We start from the raw sequence: 19760 nt of genomic DNA, 5'->3' as shown, positions 1-19760 counted from the left end.
CCATTGCACTAAGCCTTAATTCATTTTTTTTTCCAAAGATGAAACACAATTTTAAACTTGCTGAGGAATTCAAAGGAAGTATTCTTTTCCAGTTATCTTATTTTTTTTGAGATGGAGTCTTGCTCTGTCTCCAGGCTGGAGTGCAGTGGCGTGATCTTGGCTCACTGCGACCTCCACCTTCCGGGTTCATGCCATTCTCCTGCCTCAGGCTCTCTGGTAGCTCAGACTGCAGACGCCCGCCACCACACCTGGCTAATTTTTTGTATTTTTAGTAGAGGTAGGGTTTCACCATGTTGGCCAGGATGGTCTTGATCTCCTGACTTCATGATTCACCCGCTTCGGCCTTCCAAAGTGCTGGGATTACAGGCGTGAGCCACTGTGCCTGGCCGCCCACAGTTATCTATTAAGGACACATCTTTTTGTGACTCTATAGATATAATTGAAATTCTGGTAAATTTACCAGAATTGCTCAAGTCATTAAGCAATAACTTAAATGCTATTATTTCCTATGACCCAGAAAATAATCACTATTGTCCCCAGTATGTAGTTTCTACCATTTCCAATAATGTTGCAACTGTCTTTGAAACACTGTTAGTCATAACTCATGAGTCACCATTGTGCTTTCTGGTGACCATTGCCCTTCTCTTTCTTACTCTGTAGTTAGTAAAACCCGTTGTCCTGGTTGTCCAACTCATGGACATGCAAATTAGCTTTGGTGCATACCTTAGTGGTTCAGACGTCTTCTAAGACATAAATTCTGTTGTTTCAACATGTATATGAAAGACACGCATTTACTCATGAGTCAGTCAGTAAGATTGTCTTCTGCATTGTCTTCTGCAGTAGAGAATGCTTTATTTACCGTAAAATCTGATGTTTTGTTGAGGAATGTCAAGTGATGCTTTTTATACTCAATACTTTTCATTGATGATATACAAAACTGATTACCCTAAGGTATTGACAAAAGTGGGTCATTTTACTGTCTTCAAAAGTTGTCAAGTATGTTTTCCAGTATAACACTTCTGACTGTCAGATTAGGGACCTCCCATGACAGTGGCCATCTAGTAAGAACATGGCTTGTTATAAGAAACCGCGTTTGTTGGAAGACTGAATTCGATGAACTTTATAGTCTCTTGTAATAAAATAAGAGATAGCACAGTGGTACAAAGGGGAGGCTCTGAGCTCAGAGTTCTGGGGTTTGAGTCTTATCTGTGACACAAATACACACCAATCTGTATGACCTTGGGCAAGTTGCTTAACTTGTATGCACTTCACTTTCCTTATCTGTTAAATGGAGACAGTATTAGTACCCATAGCTGATGTAAGGATTTAATGAGTTAATATGAATACAGCTCTTAGAACAATATCTGGTGCATAATTAAGCACTTAATAAATATTAGTTATGACGATATATTAGTCCATTCCCACACTGCTATAAAGAACTACCTGAGACTGGGACATTTATAAAGAAAGAAGGTTTAATTGGCTCACTGTTCCACAGGCTGTACAGGAAGCATGGCTGGGGAGGTGTCAGGAAACTTACAATCATGGCGGAAGGCAAAGGGGAAGTAGGCACAGTCTTCACATAGCAGAACGAGAGAGAGAGAGAGAGAGAAGGGGAAAGTGCTACACACTTTTTATATTTTATTTATTTTTATTTTTTAATTTAAAAAAAAAGAAAGGGGGCTTTGCTATGTTGCCCAGACTGACCTCAAACTCCTGAGCTCAAGCGATCTGTTATACACTTTTAAACAACCAGATCTCATGAGAACTCACTCATTGTCATGAGAACAACAAGAGAAAATCCACCCCCATGATCCAGTCACCTCCCACCAGGCCCCTCTTTCAACACTGAAGATCATAATTCAACATGAGATTTGGGTAGGGACACAGGGTCAAACCATATCAGATGGTGATGAATTATCTGGTCATCAGCCATGGCCTTTATTCCCAGCAACTTACTTCTTCAGGTGTCCTTATATACTGCCTTGGTTCCACCTGATGCAAACGTCAAGGCAAAGCTCAGACTCTTCACCACTTTCTACTGAAATTGACTTTGTGGTGTCCTTTCTTCCATCACACTGCTCTCCCCATTTTCCAGGCTCCACCTCTCCTCTTCCCCTCCCTGCCTCATTGCAGGTCTTTCCACATACATCCAAACACCGCTGGATTTCAGATTTTATGACAAAGGGGCTTCTTATGATATTTTTCTAGCAAAGTCAAATGTTTACATAAGAGAAAGTCTTGAACCAGTTACTAGGATAATAAAATGTCCTCCAACTTGATGCAAAAGCATGTTAACAATTTTCATCTTTTAATCTTGTCATTAAGCAATACTAAAGGAATCTTGTTTATCTAGTCATTCTAATATATTACCAACATAGTTCTTTTTAAAAAAATTTTATTTTATTTTAAGTTCTGGGATACATGTGCAGAACGTGCAGGTTTGTTACATGGGTATACATGTTCCATGGTGGTATGCTGCATCTATCAACCCGTCATCTAGGTTTTAAGCCCCACAGGCATTAGTTATTTTTCCTAATGCTCTCCCTCTTCTTGCCCCCCAACCTCGACAGGTCCTGGTGTGTAATAGACATAGTTCTTAGTTCAAGGGTGTGTAGTGGGAGCAAACAGTTCCTATTTAGTTTTCATTCACATGTGCCTACATTTTTGGCCCCATAATTATTTTGACTTCTCCACAGATTTCTTAAGTATAGAATGCTTGTCTAATTATTTTGACATATTCCTGCTGGGCAGTAAATATTGTGAAGTTTTATGTGAATGCATTTGAACATCAGGTTATATTTTTCTTACTATTTTTTACTTGCTATGGCCTATGAAACTTATGTTCTAGGGACGGCTTAATTTTCATTTATGTTACCAAGTGATTCAAGGTGTCAATGGACTTTTTCCAGAACAGAAACGTGTGGGGCCAGGTCTCACACCTCTAATAAAGAAACAACTCAGACTCCAAGGGTTTCTTGCCTTATTTTAAAATAAACTCTGTGTTAAAAACTTGTATGCTGGCAGTGAAGAAATAGATGACCACATGTATTTTCTTCTTGAAGGCTCATAATTTTTGTGCATATGTGTGTAAAATATAACAATATGAACAAGAATGTGGGCAGCTAGATTACAAAAAAAGAACTGGCAAAAGAATACTTATATGGACATTATTTCTTGAAAACAGTATCTGTAAGCTTTTCAGATTATTGAGAGGGCAGGTTAACATTGGAGCTATTGTTTTCCTGGTTAATAATACTTTTGCTTTTTTAAAATTTTAGCTAAAAAATATGGGTATAGCTTTCTAAAACATAGAATCCAATTTCAAGAATGATGAGGTACTAACTGAAAAATCTCTAAATGTTTTGAGATTATTTCCACACATTAATAGGGCATTTCCTCAGAAAATTTTCTGCATTTATTATAGGTAGACAGTGAGGAAAAGGGAAAAGAAAAGATGAAGTTTTCTCAGCAAGCGAAAGGTTTCTTGTTGCCATTTTCATTTTCCCTGAGTTTATTATCCTCAGTAGAGAGATCAATGTCTTTCCTAATAAAATCACCTTCCAGCCAAACTGTTAAAAAAGGCAACTACCTACCTTGGGTGTATGTCAGTTTACACAGAAAAAATTTAAATAGAGCTTGAAGAAATATGGAAAAGACTTTTGTTAATAATTAATGAGGCACAGGAGCTCTTATTAGACTAGACTGTGTTATGCTGAAATTAACTCTCGAGTAACTCTGATTTCTTTTTTTTTTTTTTTTTGAGTCAGAGTCTCACTCTGTTACCCAGGCTGGAGTGCAGTGGCACGATCTTGGCTCACTGCAACCTCTGCCCCCCGGGTTCAAGCGATTCTGTTGCCTCAGTCTCCCGAGTAGCTGGGACTACAGGCACACACCACCATGCCTGGCTAATTTTTAGTAGAGACGGGGTTTCACCATGTTGGCCAAGATGGTCTCGATCTCTTGACCTTGTGGTCCACCCGCCTCGGCCTCCCAAAGTGCTGAGATTATAGGCGTGAGCCACTGTGCCTGACTGTAACTCTGATTTCTTACCCAAACTCTATGTTCAGTCAGGAGGGAAGGGCTCCTCTACTCCACATAATCACTCAAGGATTCAGGCTGATGAAAGCTCCACCATCCTGCAACACCACCATGTCAATAGGTGGCTTCAGAGTTGGCCATGACACAGGAGGGTGTGGGGCACTCATACTCTTCTCCAGACACAAAGTGATGACATCACCTCTGCCCAGTCCCCATTGGTCAGAACAACTCATATGGCCTCTCCTAACTGCATGGGCCTGGGAGGTCTTCTTGGGGGCTGAAGAAGAAGAGGAGAACTAGACATAGAGCACAGTAGCAATTTCTTATCTGATTTTATGTGCTGCAAAGTTATCACATCCAGTGTCTCTATACAACACCTTTCCTTTCTAAATCAGTCACACTTACAATTCCTTCTGCTCTGCCAGGTAATTGGGTTATTTTAATATTTTAAAATTAACTTCACATTTTTTACTTTCTAAGTTTAGGTGAGAACAAGTGAAACAAAGATTATGAAGAAGGAATTAGTGAAGGCATAGATATCATCAACAGCGGAAAAATGTCTAGTTACATTTTAGCCTTCATCTGTTTGTAGACTTCATTGGTGTTATTAATGGTACTTTCTTTTTTCCCAACGAAATCATTACTTGAAATTAAATGTAACTGCAAATGTGTGAGGATTGATTGCAAAATCAATTTAAGGGATATCAAGCTGGAAATATGAAACTATACTTGCGTAGTTTCAGTAGATTGTATTTTATGTGTACATCTTTTTTTAATTATATGCTCATCTTTCCCTGAATCTTAATCTCATGTTCTTTTCCTTCTTCTATCTCACGTTTTTCTTTTTAAATGTCTTTGTCAGTTTATTAAAGTATTTTACCAAGCAATGTTTTCACATAGGGCACATAAGGAATAAACAAACATGTCTAAAATATGCTTATTTTGCACTCACACTTGATTGTGTGTTTGGTTGGATATAGAACTTTATGTACAAATTTATTTTCACTCAGAACTTCAAAGGTATTGTCCCCATGTCCTTCAGCAGCTCATCTTGCATAAGAAATGCAAGTTCGAATGCTGTTCTTGTTTCTTTAGAGATAGAACATTTTTGTTCTGTCTGTAAACTTTTAGAATTCTCTGTATACTTTGAAATTCTGAAATTTCACAAGATATATCCAAACTTACATTGTATTGTATTGTATTGTATTGTATTGTATTGTATTGTATTGTATTGTGTTGTGTTGTGTTGTGTTGTGTTGTATTGTATTTGTTTGTATTTTTTGAGACGGAGTCTTGCTCTGTCGCCCAGGCTGGAGTGCAGTGGCACAATGTCGGCTCACTGTAAGCTCCACCTCCCGGGTTCACACCATTCTCCTGCCTCAGCCTCCCAAGTAGCTGGGATTACAGGTGCCCACCACCGTGCCTGGCTAACTTTTGTATTTTTAGTAGAGACAGGGTTTCACTGAGTTAGCCAAGATGGTCTCCATCTCCTGACCTCGTGATCCACCCGCCTCTGCCTCCCAAAGTTCTGGGATTACAGGTGTGAGCTCCCATGCCTGGCCTTTTGTTTTTGTTTGGTTTTGTTTTTTGTTTTTGAGATGGAGTTTTGCTCTAATGCCCCAGGCTGGAGTGCAATGCAGCTGATTTCAACCTCCGCCTCCCAGGTTCAAGTGATTCTCCTGCCTCAGCCTCCTGAGTAGCTGGGATTACAGGCATGCACCAGCATGCCTGGCTAATTTTTTTTTTTTTTGTATTTTTAGTAGAGACAGGGTTTCACCATGTTGACCAAGCTGGTTCCGAACTCCTGACCTCAGGTGATCCACCCACCTCGGCCTCCCAAAGTGCTGGGATTACAGGAATGAGGTACCGCGCCCTGCCCTCAAATGTACATCCTTGAAAATTTGTGGGATTGACTATTTTGTAGCATAGAAGATTTTTTCCACTCTCTCCCTGGGTTCTGCTTCCTGCTGTTGTGGCTTCATTTTCAATCTCTTTTCTCCACCATTTCACAAAGGTGACCACTGCTAACTCCAGGTTTGCAGGGCATTCATGGCTGACACCCCAGAAGAAAGGGACAAATCTCTTTCCCAATATTTCAGACAGGATTTCCTGATTATCTTGACTTGATGCACATACTCCTTTCTGGATTGGTCACTGTGACAAAGAGGAGTAAGTACTTTGATCCATCTACTTCTTACCACTTCTGTTGCTACCACTCTGGTCCAGCAAAAGAGATGACATTGTAATCTCTTCCCTGGATCATTCCAGTAGCCTCTTAATTGGTTTCTCTGTTTATGTCTTTTCTCTCTTTCAGTCTGTTCTCAGTGCTGGAGCCAGAGCTGTTAATGTGTTTGTCAGATCAGAACCCTGCAAAGCCATTCATTTTATTTATTTATTTATTTATTTATTTTATTTTGAGACAGAGTCTTGCTCTGTCACCCAGGTTGGTGTGCAACGGCACAATCTCAGCTCACTGCCACCTCCGCTTCCCAGGTTCAAGTTATTCTCCTGCCTCAGCCTCCCAAGTATAGGATTACAGACAAGTGCCAGCATGCCAGGCTATTTTTTTGTGTTGTTGTTGTTGAGATGGAGTTTCACTCTTGTTGCCCAGGCTGGAGAGCAATGGTGCCATCTCGGCTCATTGCAACCTCCACCTTCTGGGTTCAGGTTATTCTCCTGCCTCAGCCTCCCGAGTAGCTGGGATTACAGGTTGTGAGCCACCACGTCTGGCTAATTTTTTGTATTTTTAGTAGAGATGGGGTTTCATCATGTTGGCCAGGCTGGTCTCGAACTCCTAACCTCAGGTGATCCACCCTCCTCGGCCTCCCAAAATGCTGGGATTACGGGCTTGAACCACCATGCCTGGCCAAGCTTGCCCATTTCGCTTCAAGGAAAACTAAAGTCTTCAACAAGAATTTATTTATTTATTTAGAGACAAGGTTTCACATTGCTATCCAGGCTAGAATGCAGTATGGCTCACTGCACCCTCAAACTCCTGGGCTCAAGTGATCCTCCCATCTCAGCCTCCTAAGTAGCTAGGATTACAGGCATGCAATACCACACAAGGCTACTTTTTGAATTTTTTTTTTTTTTTTTTTTTTAGAGATGGGGTCTTGCTGTGTTACCCAGGCTGGAGTGCAGTGTTGTGATCTCGGCTCACTGCAACCTCCACCTCCCGGGTTCAGGCAATTCTCCTGCCTCAGCCTCCCAAGTAGCTGGGATTACAGATGTACACCACCACGCCTGGCAATTTTTTTTTTTTTGTGTGTGTGTGTGTGTGTGTGTGTTTTAGTAGGCACGGGGTTTCACCATCTTGGCCAGGTTGGTCTTGAACTCCTGACGTGATCTGCCCGCCTCGGCCTCCCTAAGTGCTGGGATTGCAGGTGTGAGCCACTGCACCTGGACTTAATTTTTAAATTGTTCTGTTGAGATGGGGATTCTCACTATGTTGCCCAAGCTGGTCTCAAACTCCTGGCCTCAAATGATCATTCCATCCTGGCCTCCCAAAGTGTTAGGATTACAGGTATAAGCCATAGCATCTGGCCTGGTTCTCACTTTTCAAAATGACTTTTATTTTGAAATATAACATACATACAGTGGAAAACATGAAAAAAATGGAATAGCTAGATGATTTATCATGAAGTGTTCATTCTTGCAACTGCCACTTGAGTCAAGAAATAGGATACCATTGGGATCCCGAATCCCGTCTTGCACCCCTTCTAATAAATAATTCCTGACTCCTCCTCAAAGGTTACCACTCTCTTGCCATTTGTGGTCATTGTGGTTGCATTTTGTTATAATTTTATGAGCCGAGTACACTTCCCTAAACACTATGATCTAGTTTTGGCTGCTGTATTATTTTATATAAATGGAATCATATCATTTATATTCTTTTGTGTCTAGCTTCTTTCTCTCAACATTATGTCACTGTGGGTAGAAGTAGTCTTTTTCTTTTTGATTGCTATGTAGTTCATTGTAATGACTATATCACAATTTATTCATTTTCCCATTGATGCACATTTGTTTTGTTCTTTTGTTTTTTTTTTTTAAACAATTTTTTTAATGATTTACTTCTTTGTAGACATAGAGTTTCACTTTGTTTCCCAGGCTGGTCTTGAGCTTCTGGCATCCAGTGATCCTCCCATGTTGGCCTCTCAAAGCACTGGGATTATAGGCCTGAGCCACCATGCCCAGCCCTGTTTTTTTGTTCTGGTTGTTATTAATGAACTGGATAGAATCATTGTTACACATTTTCAGCATACATTTGCACACATATCTGAGGCATGTACACCTTAAAGGATGTGGGCATAGACTATGCATATAATTAACCTTAGCAAGTGTTACCAAACACTTTTCCAAAATAATTTTCCACTGGCAATATTTTGAGTTTTCACTGGTTCTACAATGTTGCCAACGCTTGGCACTGTCAGTCTTTTAAAATTACACTGTTTTGGTGGCTGTTTAATTATGTTTCATTGCTGTTCTGCCTTGCATTTCCCTGATCGTTAATGAGGTTTAGTGTCTCTCCTATATATACGGGCTAATTGATGTTCCTCTCTGGTCAAAGGCCAGTAAGTCTTTTCTCATTTTTGTCTTAGGTTTTCTGCCTGTTCCTTATTGATTCATGGGAGTTCTTTATAGATTCTGGATGCATGGCCTCATGCAAGTTATATGTATGGCACATATTTCTTCTCATTCATTTGCTTGTTTTCTCGGTCCCTAAGGTTGTCTTTTGATGAATGGGAATTCTTAATTCTAATATGTTTCAACTTACAGCTTTTCCTTTATGGTTAGAACCAGTGGGGGAAATGACAGTATTTTCAATAGATGATACTGACATAATTGGCTATTAATTTAAAAGATGAAACTTGACCCCTATTTGAAACCATAATAGAAAATCAATTCCAAGTATATTGTAGATCTAATAAGGAAGACAAGGCAATAAAATTTGTAGAAGGAAAAGTAGGACAATATCCTTATGACCACAGAATAATGAAGATAACGGCAAAGGAAAAGCACTAGCCAGAGTCATCTTCACAATATTGACTCTTCCAATGAATGAACACATCTTTCCATTTATTTATACCTTTTTAAAGTTTCTTTCAAAAATTGATTTCTTCATTGAAGTCTTATACATCTTTTTTTATTAGATTCATTCTAACATATTTGAATTTTTATGATACTGCTACTTTCTTAGAAATTTTACCTTCAAACTGTTGGTGGCTGGTAGAAATGTTATTGATTTTAATATATTGGCTTTGTAGCTAGCAACCTTCTTATGTCCACTTCTTTAAAATTTGGAGACAGGGTCTGGCTCTGTCACCCAGGCTGGAGAGTGGTGGCATGATCTCAGCTCACTGCAACCTCCATCCCCCAGGTTCAAGGGATCTCCTCACCCCAGCCTCCGAAGTAGCTGGGACCTCAGGTGCACACCACCATGACCAGCTTTTTTTTTTTTTTTTTTTTGTATTTTTGGTAGAGACAGGGTTTCTCCATGTTGCCCAGGCTGGTCTCAAACTCCTGAGCTCCAGCGATCCACACATCATAGCCTCCCAAAGTGCTGGGATTACAGGCATGAGCCACCACACCTGGCCCACTTTTTAATTGTAATTGTTAATGTGTAGATTCTTTCTGCATGTAAAACTGTATCATCTGAAAATACTGGCAATCTTGATTTTTTTGCCTTTTAATCATAATTTTTTTTTACCATTGTTTTCCAGTATTTTTGAGACAATGTTGTTAAGTGATAATGAGAATCTTTGGCTTATTGCTAATATCAAAGGAAAAGATTTCAACATGTCACCATCAAATATGTGATGTAGGAATAAGGACCTTCTTACTTATTGAAAACAGTGGAGTAAGGACCTTTTTGTTTTGACCATGCAGGAATTTGGAGAGGGTTTGGCTTGACTTGGCAGTTCATCTTTGACCCCTGTGACTTTAGCTGGGGTGACTAGGATTGGAGGATCCCTACTTTCAAGATCACTTTTGCATCCATACGTCTGGAGCCTTGGCGTCTCCTGGATTCCCATTCTCTACTTGGCATCCCGTTCTCCTGGGCCTGTCCACAGGGCTTGGCTCTTTGCAGCACAGCAGCATCAGGGAACCTGGACCTGGTGAATATCAATCTGGCTTCTGCTAGAGCACATGTTCCTCTTTCAGATGTAAAATCCCATGAAGTTGAGCCTGTGAGGTCATAGAAATTGCAATTAAACATATCTGTTAAATTAAAAATCAATTTCAAATCTAAACTTTTTTTTTTTCTACACAGGAGTTTAAAAATAATAATCTAAACAATTGTCATAGCTGAATTTTAGTACTATGGAGTAAAGAAAAAAAATAGGTGATTCCTTCTATTTTGCGATGACAGACTTTTACTTTTGAGGTTAAATGAAGGTATTTAGGGCAGGAAGGAGAGAGGAAGGTGCATCTGTGCATGGAAGGTGAGGAGGTGGGCACAGTACAGCGTGTAGGTGAGGTGCGAGTGAGAAAGTGAGCATGTAGAGACGAGAGTGGGTGGACCACAGGAAGCTGGGCGGACCACAGGAAGCTGGCTGGAAAAAAAAGTCTTTGACTTTACTTAATTAAAAGCAAGAAAAAAGCAACCCGAAGACAAGCGGAAAATCTCACAGGCAAAGTCTATAAAGGGATGGAAACAAAAAATAAGCCCACATGTGTTCAGAGAAAGGTGAAGTGACTGGCTAGTTACAGTCTGCTCTGTAATTTTTGTATTACTTCGCAGTACTTTATACAGTAAGATAGTCTAATTAACAACAACAACAACAACAACCAATAAAAGAGCCAATGCTTCCTGGAGAAACAAATAGAAAATTTTCTTTTTGAAAACTTAGATTTCTGAGTTTATGATTCTAGTGATTTTTAAAAATGCGCTATTTAAATAGAAAGAATGTCAAATTAGGGAGTCGGGACAATTTAATCTTTTGTCTTAAGGTAAATATTGTACTTAGGTATTTTTCCACTAGGTGTCTCTTTGCATACATGTTATGATTTCAGAGACAGCGAATCTATTCCTGAAGGCATTCACTTATGTGGATTGTGTCAACAAATATTTCAATTTGGGTTGGTGGGTATTTAAGAATGACTTTAATTTCAGTCCTTCCTAAAGAATGAATAGGTGTCTTTTAGTGACTTCTCTCGTTCTTGCTTTAGATGTTTTGGAGATGCTAACCTAGATTTTTCAGCAGATGCAAAATTGAGGTCCTTGTGCCTGTGTGGTTACCAGCATGATATGGTTTAAGCCTTCAATTCATAGCCTGCCTATGTGGGATTCTGACCAGGATGTGAGCCCTTCATAATTTCTGAATGAAGCCTCACCTAGGATGCACAATTCCCAAACGAGCTGCGTGCAGCTCGTCAGTGTCTGTTTCTGAGAGCTGTATTGCCTGCTGATCAGACCCTTTCAGACCACACAGTGGCAGCTGATCTGTGATCCCACGAGTAGCCCTTTGGGCAACCACATTATCACTGCTAGCCACCTTAGGTCCCCCTGAATTGTCTAAATTTGGTAAATAGCTTACTCATTCTAACTTGTCCTAAAGTTGAGGCAGGGCCAATGTAAGTAAACAGATATTTATTACGTGCCCACTGCATGTCTTGCCTTCAATGTCTGTAAGAATTATTAGATTCATTCATTCTCTAAGAATGTAATGAGATCTACTGTTTGAAAAAAAAAAAAAGCCTGCTTCTAAGGAGAATTTGAAAAGGCAAAGATTATTCTGAGACAGCACTGCTGATGACCACAGGGCCCTGGACCTGGAGTTTGAAAATCTGAATTTAAATTTGGCTTTAACTTGCTAGTTGTGTAAACTAGTTAGTCTACCCACTCTGTATATTAGTTTCTTCATGTGTAAAAGTGTAAGTTACTTTACAGCGTTGCTGTGAAGACTGAAAACAGTTTGCAATAGTTCTGCCAAATATCATTATAAGAGCCTCCAAGAAAAGTCACCCTATTCTGGGTAAAGCAGCCCTTACCATGATATATATAGTATTTTAACTCCTTATGGTCTCTCTTGTTTGGTAACCCTTGGGCACAACCTTTGCAAAATTACAAGGCCCCTAAAAATGATCTTTTCTTTTCTTCCCTCCCTCCTTCTTTTCCTTCCTTCCTCCCCCCCCTCCTTCCCTCCTTCCCTCCCTCCCTCCTTCCCTCCTTCCCTCCCTCCTTCCCTCCCTCCTTCCCTCCCTCCCTCCTTCCCTCCCTCCCTCCTTCCCTCCCTCTTTCCCTCCCTCCCTTTTTTTCTTTTCTTTTTTCTTTTCCCTTCCTTCCTTCCTTCCTTCCTTCCTCTCTCCCCTGCTCCTTTTCTCCTTCCTTCCTTCCTTCCTTCCTTCCTTCCTTCCTTCCTTCCTTCCTTCCTTCCTTCCTTCCTTCCTTCCTTCCTCTCTCTCTCTCTCTCTCTCTCTCTCTCTCTCTCTCTCTCTTTCTTTCTTTCTTTCTTTCTTTCTTTCTTTCTTTCTTTCTTTCTTTCTTTCTTTCTTTCTTTTCTCTCTCTCTCTCTCTCTCTCTCTCTTTCTTTCTTTCTTTCTTTCCTTTTCTCTCTCTCTCTCTCTTTCTCTCTTTCTTTCTTTTCTTCTGAGATGGAGTCTCTGTTGCCCAGGCTGGAGTGCAGTAGCACAATCTTGGCTTACTGCAACCTCCGACTCCCAGGTTCAAGCGATTCTCCTGCCTCAGCCTCCTGGGTAGCTGGGATTACAGGCACTTGCCACCACACCCAGCTAAATTTTTTGGTATTTTTAGTAGAGACGGGGTTTCACCATGTTGGTCAGGCTGGTTTCAAACTCCTGACCTCAAGTGATCCACCCGCCTTGGCCTCCCAAAGCGCTAGGATTACAGGTGTGAGTCACCGCGTCCAACCCCTAAAGTGATATTTCTTAAGGAAAGATCTAGCCAGACAGAAGAGGATTTGGCTCCAACTCTAGAGCAATGGGTGCAAGCGGCTGACAGCTTTTATAATCATTTTTTTTTTTCTTGGCTGCCTTCTAGCCAGTGAATGTTCAGTTGCAGAGTTCCCTGCTGTATGGGGTATAGCTGCTCACTTTGGTGTAAAGGGCATTGAATGGAATAATGTTTGGCAAAGCAGAAATAAAGTGACTGGCTGCCTCAGAGCCATGTACACTGTCTGAATTTCACCAAGTAGAAAAACATTTCATCTTCTGCAGACAGAAAATGTAGTTAGTATTCACGTGGAGAAATGGAGAGATGCAAATTGCAGAAAGGTAAGGGCCATCACTTGCTATTCCTAGCTGGCTCATCCTAGAGCACTGTGTCAGCTCTTGCCTCACAGGCTGGAGTGAAGCAAACTAGGAATTGTGGGTATTATTTGGGGGATGCCCTAGTAGGGACCTGGAAGGAACCAGGCTGTGCTCATGGAACAGACTATGGTAGACTGCAGTGGGCCTCATAATTGATACCTTATCTAGAAGCTACCAATGCTTCCTGTGTCCTTATTAGGGAGCTGGTGCCCCTTTTCTCCTATGATGTAGCAGCTTGAGGACAGTACAAACTTTTGAGGTGGCTCCTGGAGTTTCAGTCACAATCCCTGAGAATCACACCTCAGCACACAGCTAGCTTGGATCCTAGAGTGACTGGCTCCTAGAGGTTCCTTGGATCTGGAGCTGGCATAGGAGAAGCAGGTGTGATGGTGTGTTTTATCTGCACTGATAAAACTGAACAAGAGCTGCCCCTGGGGTGTGTATGTTTGTGTGTCTTTGAGGGGTAGGTTCAAATATGCGTTGTGGTACCCCTGCCTATATAAATAATTGGAATCATTGAACATCTATCCCTGTTTTGGAGAACCAGTGACAACAACTGCTCTCCAGGCAGGTGTCGTGGAACTTAAGACAACCACAGAACAAACCCAACTCTGTAGAAACAAGTGCCAGTGCTTTTCAGGGCCTCTGGTCTACCCCATGGTTTAGTGAAGGGAACCTTGATTGGGTGCAGCCAACACAGGGTGCATGTGGGCCAGGGCTGGGCTCTGGGTGCTCTGAAGAGGATCGGCCAGGGTGTAGCCCACGGCAGGTCTCTGCTTGCCCCATCCTAATGGCCCCTGCAGGTGCAGACCACATTTTAGAAGTTTCAGGTTCAGGAGGCCCACAGAAGGACAAGAGACCCCTGTAGTTCAGCAACTCAGGGGAGCTTTGTCCCTCCAAGAGGGGCATGGCCAATAGCCATTGGCATTTGGTAGGCCCTTCCGGGATGTAAAAGAGGTAAATCGTTTGAGAGCTCTTGCAGTTTCCCACCTGTTTGTTATTATGGTAAAATGGTCCACTGAGAGGGCAGATTGACATTATTGGCTGAAAGAAAGTCTTTTATCTCCCTTAGCTTTGTGGATTTTGTGTGTCTGAGCCTTGATTGTCAGGGCTGACAGCTTATGTGGGAATTTGTGAAGCGAAAGCAGGGAAGAGGCCTGCCAGTCTCTGCAGATGATGGATTGCAGTATTTTTATGGTGTCAAAAATAAAGTAATTTTAAGCATCATATTTTTTCTGTTTGAAAAAAGCTGTGGTTCTTAAAACCATCTGTCAATTCATCATCAAAGTGGAGAGAAGGCAGAAAAGAAATGCAATGAAATGAGCAGAAAAGACAATAAAAAAGGGAAGGTAAATGAAAGAGAAAGAATGAGAATATTCTATAGCAAGTAGAAAACGGATTGGAATCAGAATGACACTTTGAGCTTAAGTTAAAAAGAAAAAAGCAGCCGGGCGCGGTGGCTCATGCCTGTAATCCCAGCACTTTGGGAGGTTGAGGCGGTCGGATCACGAGGTCAGGAAATCGAGACCATCCTGGCTAACATGGTGAAACCCCGTCTGTACTAAAAATACAAAAAATTCACCGGGCGTGGTGGCGGGTGCCTGTAGTCCCAGCTACTCGGGAGGCTGAGGCAGGAGAATGGCGTGAACCCGGGAGGCGGAGCTTGCAGTGAGCCGAGATTGCGCCATTACATTGCAGCCTGGGCGACAGAACAAGACTCCGTCTCAAAAAAAAAAAAAAAAAAAAAAAAAGAAAGAAAGTAAAAAGCTTAAAATAATTTGGATGAAGCTATTTTCTCTTTCATAAAGTTCCTGAACAAAGTCACAACCCCGAACTGCCCCTGCCTCATATGTCACTGTACACAGGCTGGTAGGAAGTCATCGTGCATTTGCTTCTTTCTCTCCTGCTTTGCCTTGACAAGTGAAGTCTCCTACTAATTGGCAAAACGAATGGATCATCTCATGTCCTTTGCTTTTATATGTGAGCAAAGATGAATGTCCTCTTCTGTTTTCCATGGCATTGCTGTGACGGACTACCGTTTAACAGAACGTGCTCGCTTACAAACAGTGCTTGTCTCCAGTAGAGTGTGGACGTTTGCTGCCACATGGATTACCTGCTTGTCGATGATCAAGACTTCCGCCACGACGATAACAAGCATTTTTTGTTTCCTCTTAGCTCTGGCTTCTGGATTAAGAATAATGCACATTGTTTGCCTGTGTTTGTGAACTTCGTATAAATACATTTGCTGCTATGATGTCTTGCAAATGCTAGCACTATAATTTTAAAGGGTAAATTAATCTGTGGGTTTTAAAAATTTTAGTTCAGACCTGTTTTGTTTTCACTTAAGGCTCCGTGAGAAAGAGAATCAACCTAGCTCCTATGTTATTTCAACTGGAAAATCGTCTCTAAATCACGATAAATTATCTTCTTTTTAAAAACATGTAAAACATTAGGCATGGTACTTATTTTGCTGCATGATTCCAAAGATGATAGTGTATAGATGATAAGAGTCTAGGGAATAACCAAGACAGTTACTTTTGCATCAGTTGAATCAATAAATTCCCTTAGTGGAATTTTTTTCTTGATTCTTAAGAAAATACTAATTATGCTAGCCTTCTTTATAAATAGTTCATTTGTTGCAGATTGATATTCTTGGTTTATTTTCTGGGTTTAAAATAACATAGGAGGCCGGGCGCGGTGGCTCAAGCCTGTAATCCCAGCACTTTGGGAGGCCGAGACGAGCGGATCACGAGGTCAGGAGATCGAGACCATCCTGGCTAACACGGTGAAACCCCGTCTCTACTAAAAATATAAGAAAATTAGCCGGATGAGGTGGCGGGCGCCTGTAGTCCCATCTACTCGGGAGGCTGAGGCAGTAGAATGGCGTGAACCTGGAGGGGCGGAGCTTGCAGTGAGCCGAGATCGCACCACTGCACTCCAGCCTGGGGCACAGAGCAAGACTCCGTCTCAAAAAAAAAAAAAACAAAAAACAAAAAACAAAACAAAACAAAAAAACATAGGATGAGAGTCCATATTTCTATCTTAAATAACTTACTAAACAATTTCTAAAATTGCTAGAACATACTTGGTTTAGGAAGCATGCAATTTGTGATTAAAACAAAATGGAATGATTCTTTATTAATATATGTGATGGAAAATCTCTTCTTTGAAATTGACTTTATTACTCATTTGCTAACAAAACATACTTTCCAGTTTTCAGTTGCAGAGTTTATCAGGAATGCATTGTATTTCATTTAACCAACTTAAACAATTAATGATTTCATTGGTTTGGCTATGTTTCATGTTGTAGTATGTTGAAAAATTGTTCTTTAAAGAAGATAACTGTTTTAAATATGATTGAGATAACCATTCCCTTAAACTCTGAAACAAAGCACCAGAAATGTCATTGGTGAGTTGGCTAGGGAGTTTAATCAACCTTGAAGTGTGAAAGCTATTTTATTTGATGAAACCTGTTATCACACTTGTTCAATCCCTTTAGTTGTATACTGATTCCATCAGGAAGAATAGTTTTGTATAATGAAGCTACTTCTAGGTAATGGCTCCCATTCTAGGTAATTGCTACCACTTACTAAGCATGCACTGTGCCCTGTGTGTGCTTCCCATATGATATCTCATTTAATTCTCACAAACACCTTGTGAGTTGGTTATTATTATTCAAAGAGGAGGCATTTGTTACAGCATTAAGCAATTTCCATAAGTTTTCACATTTAACAAGTGGCAGAGTTGGGATTTGAACTTAAAGCTGCTTGACTCTAATCTACGTACTTTAGTGCAGTAGTTTTCTTTTAGAGACAGAGTCTCACTCTGTTGTTCAGGATGAAGTGCAATAGCATAATCAAAGCTCATTGCAGACTTGAACTCCTGGGCTCAAGCAATCCTCCCACCTTAGCCTCCTGAGTAGCTGGGACTACAGGTGCACGTCACCATACCCTGCTAATTTTTAAAACTTTTTTGTAAAAATGAGGGTTTTGCTATGTTGCCCAGGCTTGTCTCATATTTCTGGTCTTAAGTTATCCTTCCATCTTAGTCTTCCAAACTGCTGGGATTACAGATGTAAGCCACTGAACCCGGCCTAGTTTTAAGCATATATTTTTGGTTGTGTACCCATAAAAGAACTTGGGAGCCTCATGTAGCCCCTTATACTTCAAATTGTCACCTAAAGTTTTTGTCATACATGTAGTTGAAAAGATGTGTTTTCTGGCATATTGTAAATATTGATGATAAAAAAGGTTACACTTCTGTATAAAAGTAACCTATGCAATATAGATATCATATAGAGTTGGTATATCCCATAATTTTTTTTAAAGTAATCTTTAGGACTTGTAAATTTTACATTGTTTTCTTTTCTCCTGAAACTCATATTTTTATTCCACTATCATATGGATTTTTATCCTATTATGTGATTTTTTTTTTTCTTTAAGAGACAGGATCCCACTCGGTCACCCAGGCTGGAGTGCAGTGGCACAATCATAGCAACTTTGACCTCCTGGGTGGGAGGGATACTCCTGCCTCAATCTCCCAACTACATATGCCTGCCACCATATCTGGCTGATGTTTTTTTTTTTTTTTTTTTTTTTTTGTAGAGATAGGGTCTTGCTATGTTGCCCAGACTGCTCTTGAACTCCTGACCTCAAGTGATCCTCCTACCTCAGCATCCCAAAGTGCTGAGATTACAAGTATGAGCCATTGTGCCAAGTCCTATTATATATTTTTATGCCTGAAAATATTTTGTTGATAATTCTATCATACATTTAAGCTAAAAGAATAGTTTTTGTGTGTGTGTGTGGTGGGAGAACAAGGTCTGGCTCTGTCACCTAGGTTGGAGTTGCAGTGACTCACTGCAACATCAGCCTCCTGGGCTCAAGCCATCTTCCTACCTGAGCCTCCCTGGTAGCTGGGACCACAAGTGTGCACCACCACACCCGGCTAATTTTTGTATTTTTTGCAGAGATGGGGTTTCACCATGTTGCCAAGGCTGGTCTTGAACTCGTGATCTCAAGCTATCTGCCCACCTTGGCCTCCCAATGTGCTGGGATTAGAGTCGTGAGCCACTGTACCTGGCCAAGAATACATATTTAAATTAAAATTAATTTAAAACTTTTTTGGTGACATAATTATTTAAGCCAAAAAATTTTATTCAGAGTTATTATTACAATTATTATTGGTACATAATTTAACAAACATTAATATGATATGCTACCCATTTTGACTGATAATGATTGAATAAAACAGATGAATATTTTTATTGAATATGCAGTACTTAATGAGACAGATGAGACATTCCCCCCTAATTATGTAACAGACACATGAATGAACATTATTTATTACTACAATGAGAGAGTTGAGAACTAATTTTAATCCTATTATTGGTTTTTATGTATGTAAGCACTTAGAAATATTTTTCACATAAGTAAATATGTAGGAATCAAGCACTTTTTGAACTCCTTCCAAGGATATGCCAAATATCACATGGTGATTTATCAGAACAATTACTTTCATAATCCATAGACAATTCAAATAGGTTTTTCCTTAATTTTGTTGAAAGCAAAGAACTGGAAACCTCTTGATATACAAAAGTGTTTTGTTACCCTGTCATTAGGTTCTTATCTATTTTTAAATTTGTGGTAATTCAGAAATTCATTTTAAAGACATGTCAAATAGTCATTATTTCTTCCTTCAATTCTTATTTATAGGCGCTTTGCTTAAACTGATATTCTCAGAAACGATTGTGAATACTGAAAAATTATTACTTTCAAAACACCTTTGCCAGCATTATTTTTTTCACAATCTGCTTTTATTGTGTGCTTTATATACATATTTTCATCAAAACCTTGGAGCTACCTATTTAGCTTATCAACATATGGACACCATGTGTCTTGGTTAATAGCTGAACCAGTTCTCATTGTCCAAATAATCAAAAGTATGTACATGAGTCTCCATAGCCCTCATTTCTTTTCCTAATTCTTCTTGGTTATGGCCATGGGCTTTGTCTGGAAGAGGAGAACCAAGAGTTGAGCTTAGCTTATTTTGGTGGTTCTTCTGCCCAAAATTATTCTTGAATCATTTTAGTGGAATTTAGATTTCATATATTTCAACTACTTCAAGAAACAAAGTACTGGTCAGGCATGGTTGCTCACTCATGTAATCACAATGCTTTAGGATGCCAAGGCAAGAGGATTGTTTAAAACCAGGAGTTTGAGACCAGCCTGGGTGACAAAGCAAGACCCTGTCCCAATTTCTTTTATTTAAAATTAAAAAAATAAAATAAAATAAAGACACAAAAAAAGAAACAAAGTACTGAAACTTCAAGATTATGAATGAAACACTCATACACAGACTCCACAAAGGGACATCCAGCCCTAGCTGTCTCCCATCCCACCTCCACCACCCATGCCAGTGACTGCGTATTATTTCTGCCCTTTTGCTCT

At 40.2% G+C, this 19760-nt stretch overlaps 1 protein-coding gene across 12 annotated transcripts in view; it reads left to right on the top strand.

Annotated features, from left to right (window-relative positions):
- IPCEF1 (interaction protein for cytohesin exchange factors 1) overlaps positions 1-19760 on the top strand; it is a 201867-nt gene that overhangs the window by 72143 nt on the left and 109964 nt on the right. The window lies entirely within an intron of this gene.

The sequence above is a fragment of the Macaca fascicularis genome, chromosome 4 (genome assembly GCF_037993035.2).
Source record: "Macaca fascicularis isolate 582-1 chromosome 4, T2T-MFA8v1.1".
Classification (NCBI taxonomy): Eukaryota; Metazoa; Chordata; class Mammalia; order Primates; family Cercopithecidae; genus Macaca; species Macaca fascicularis.
Note: the sequence above shows the minus strand (reverse complement) of the source record. Positions and strands in the feature narration are given on the sequence as shown.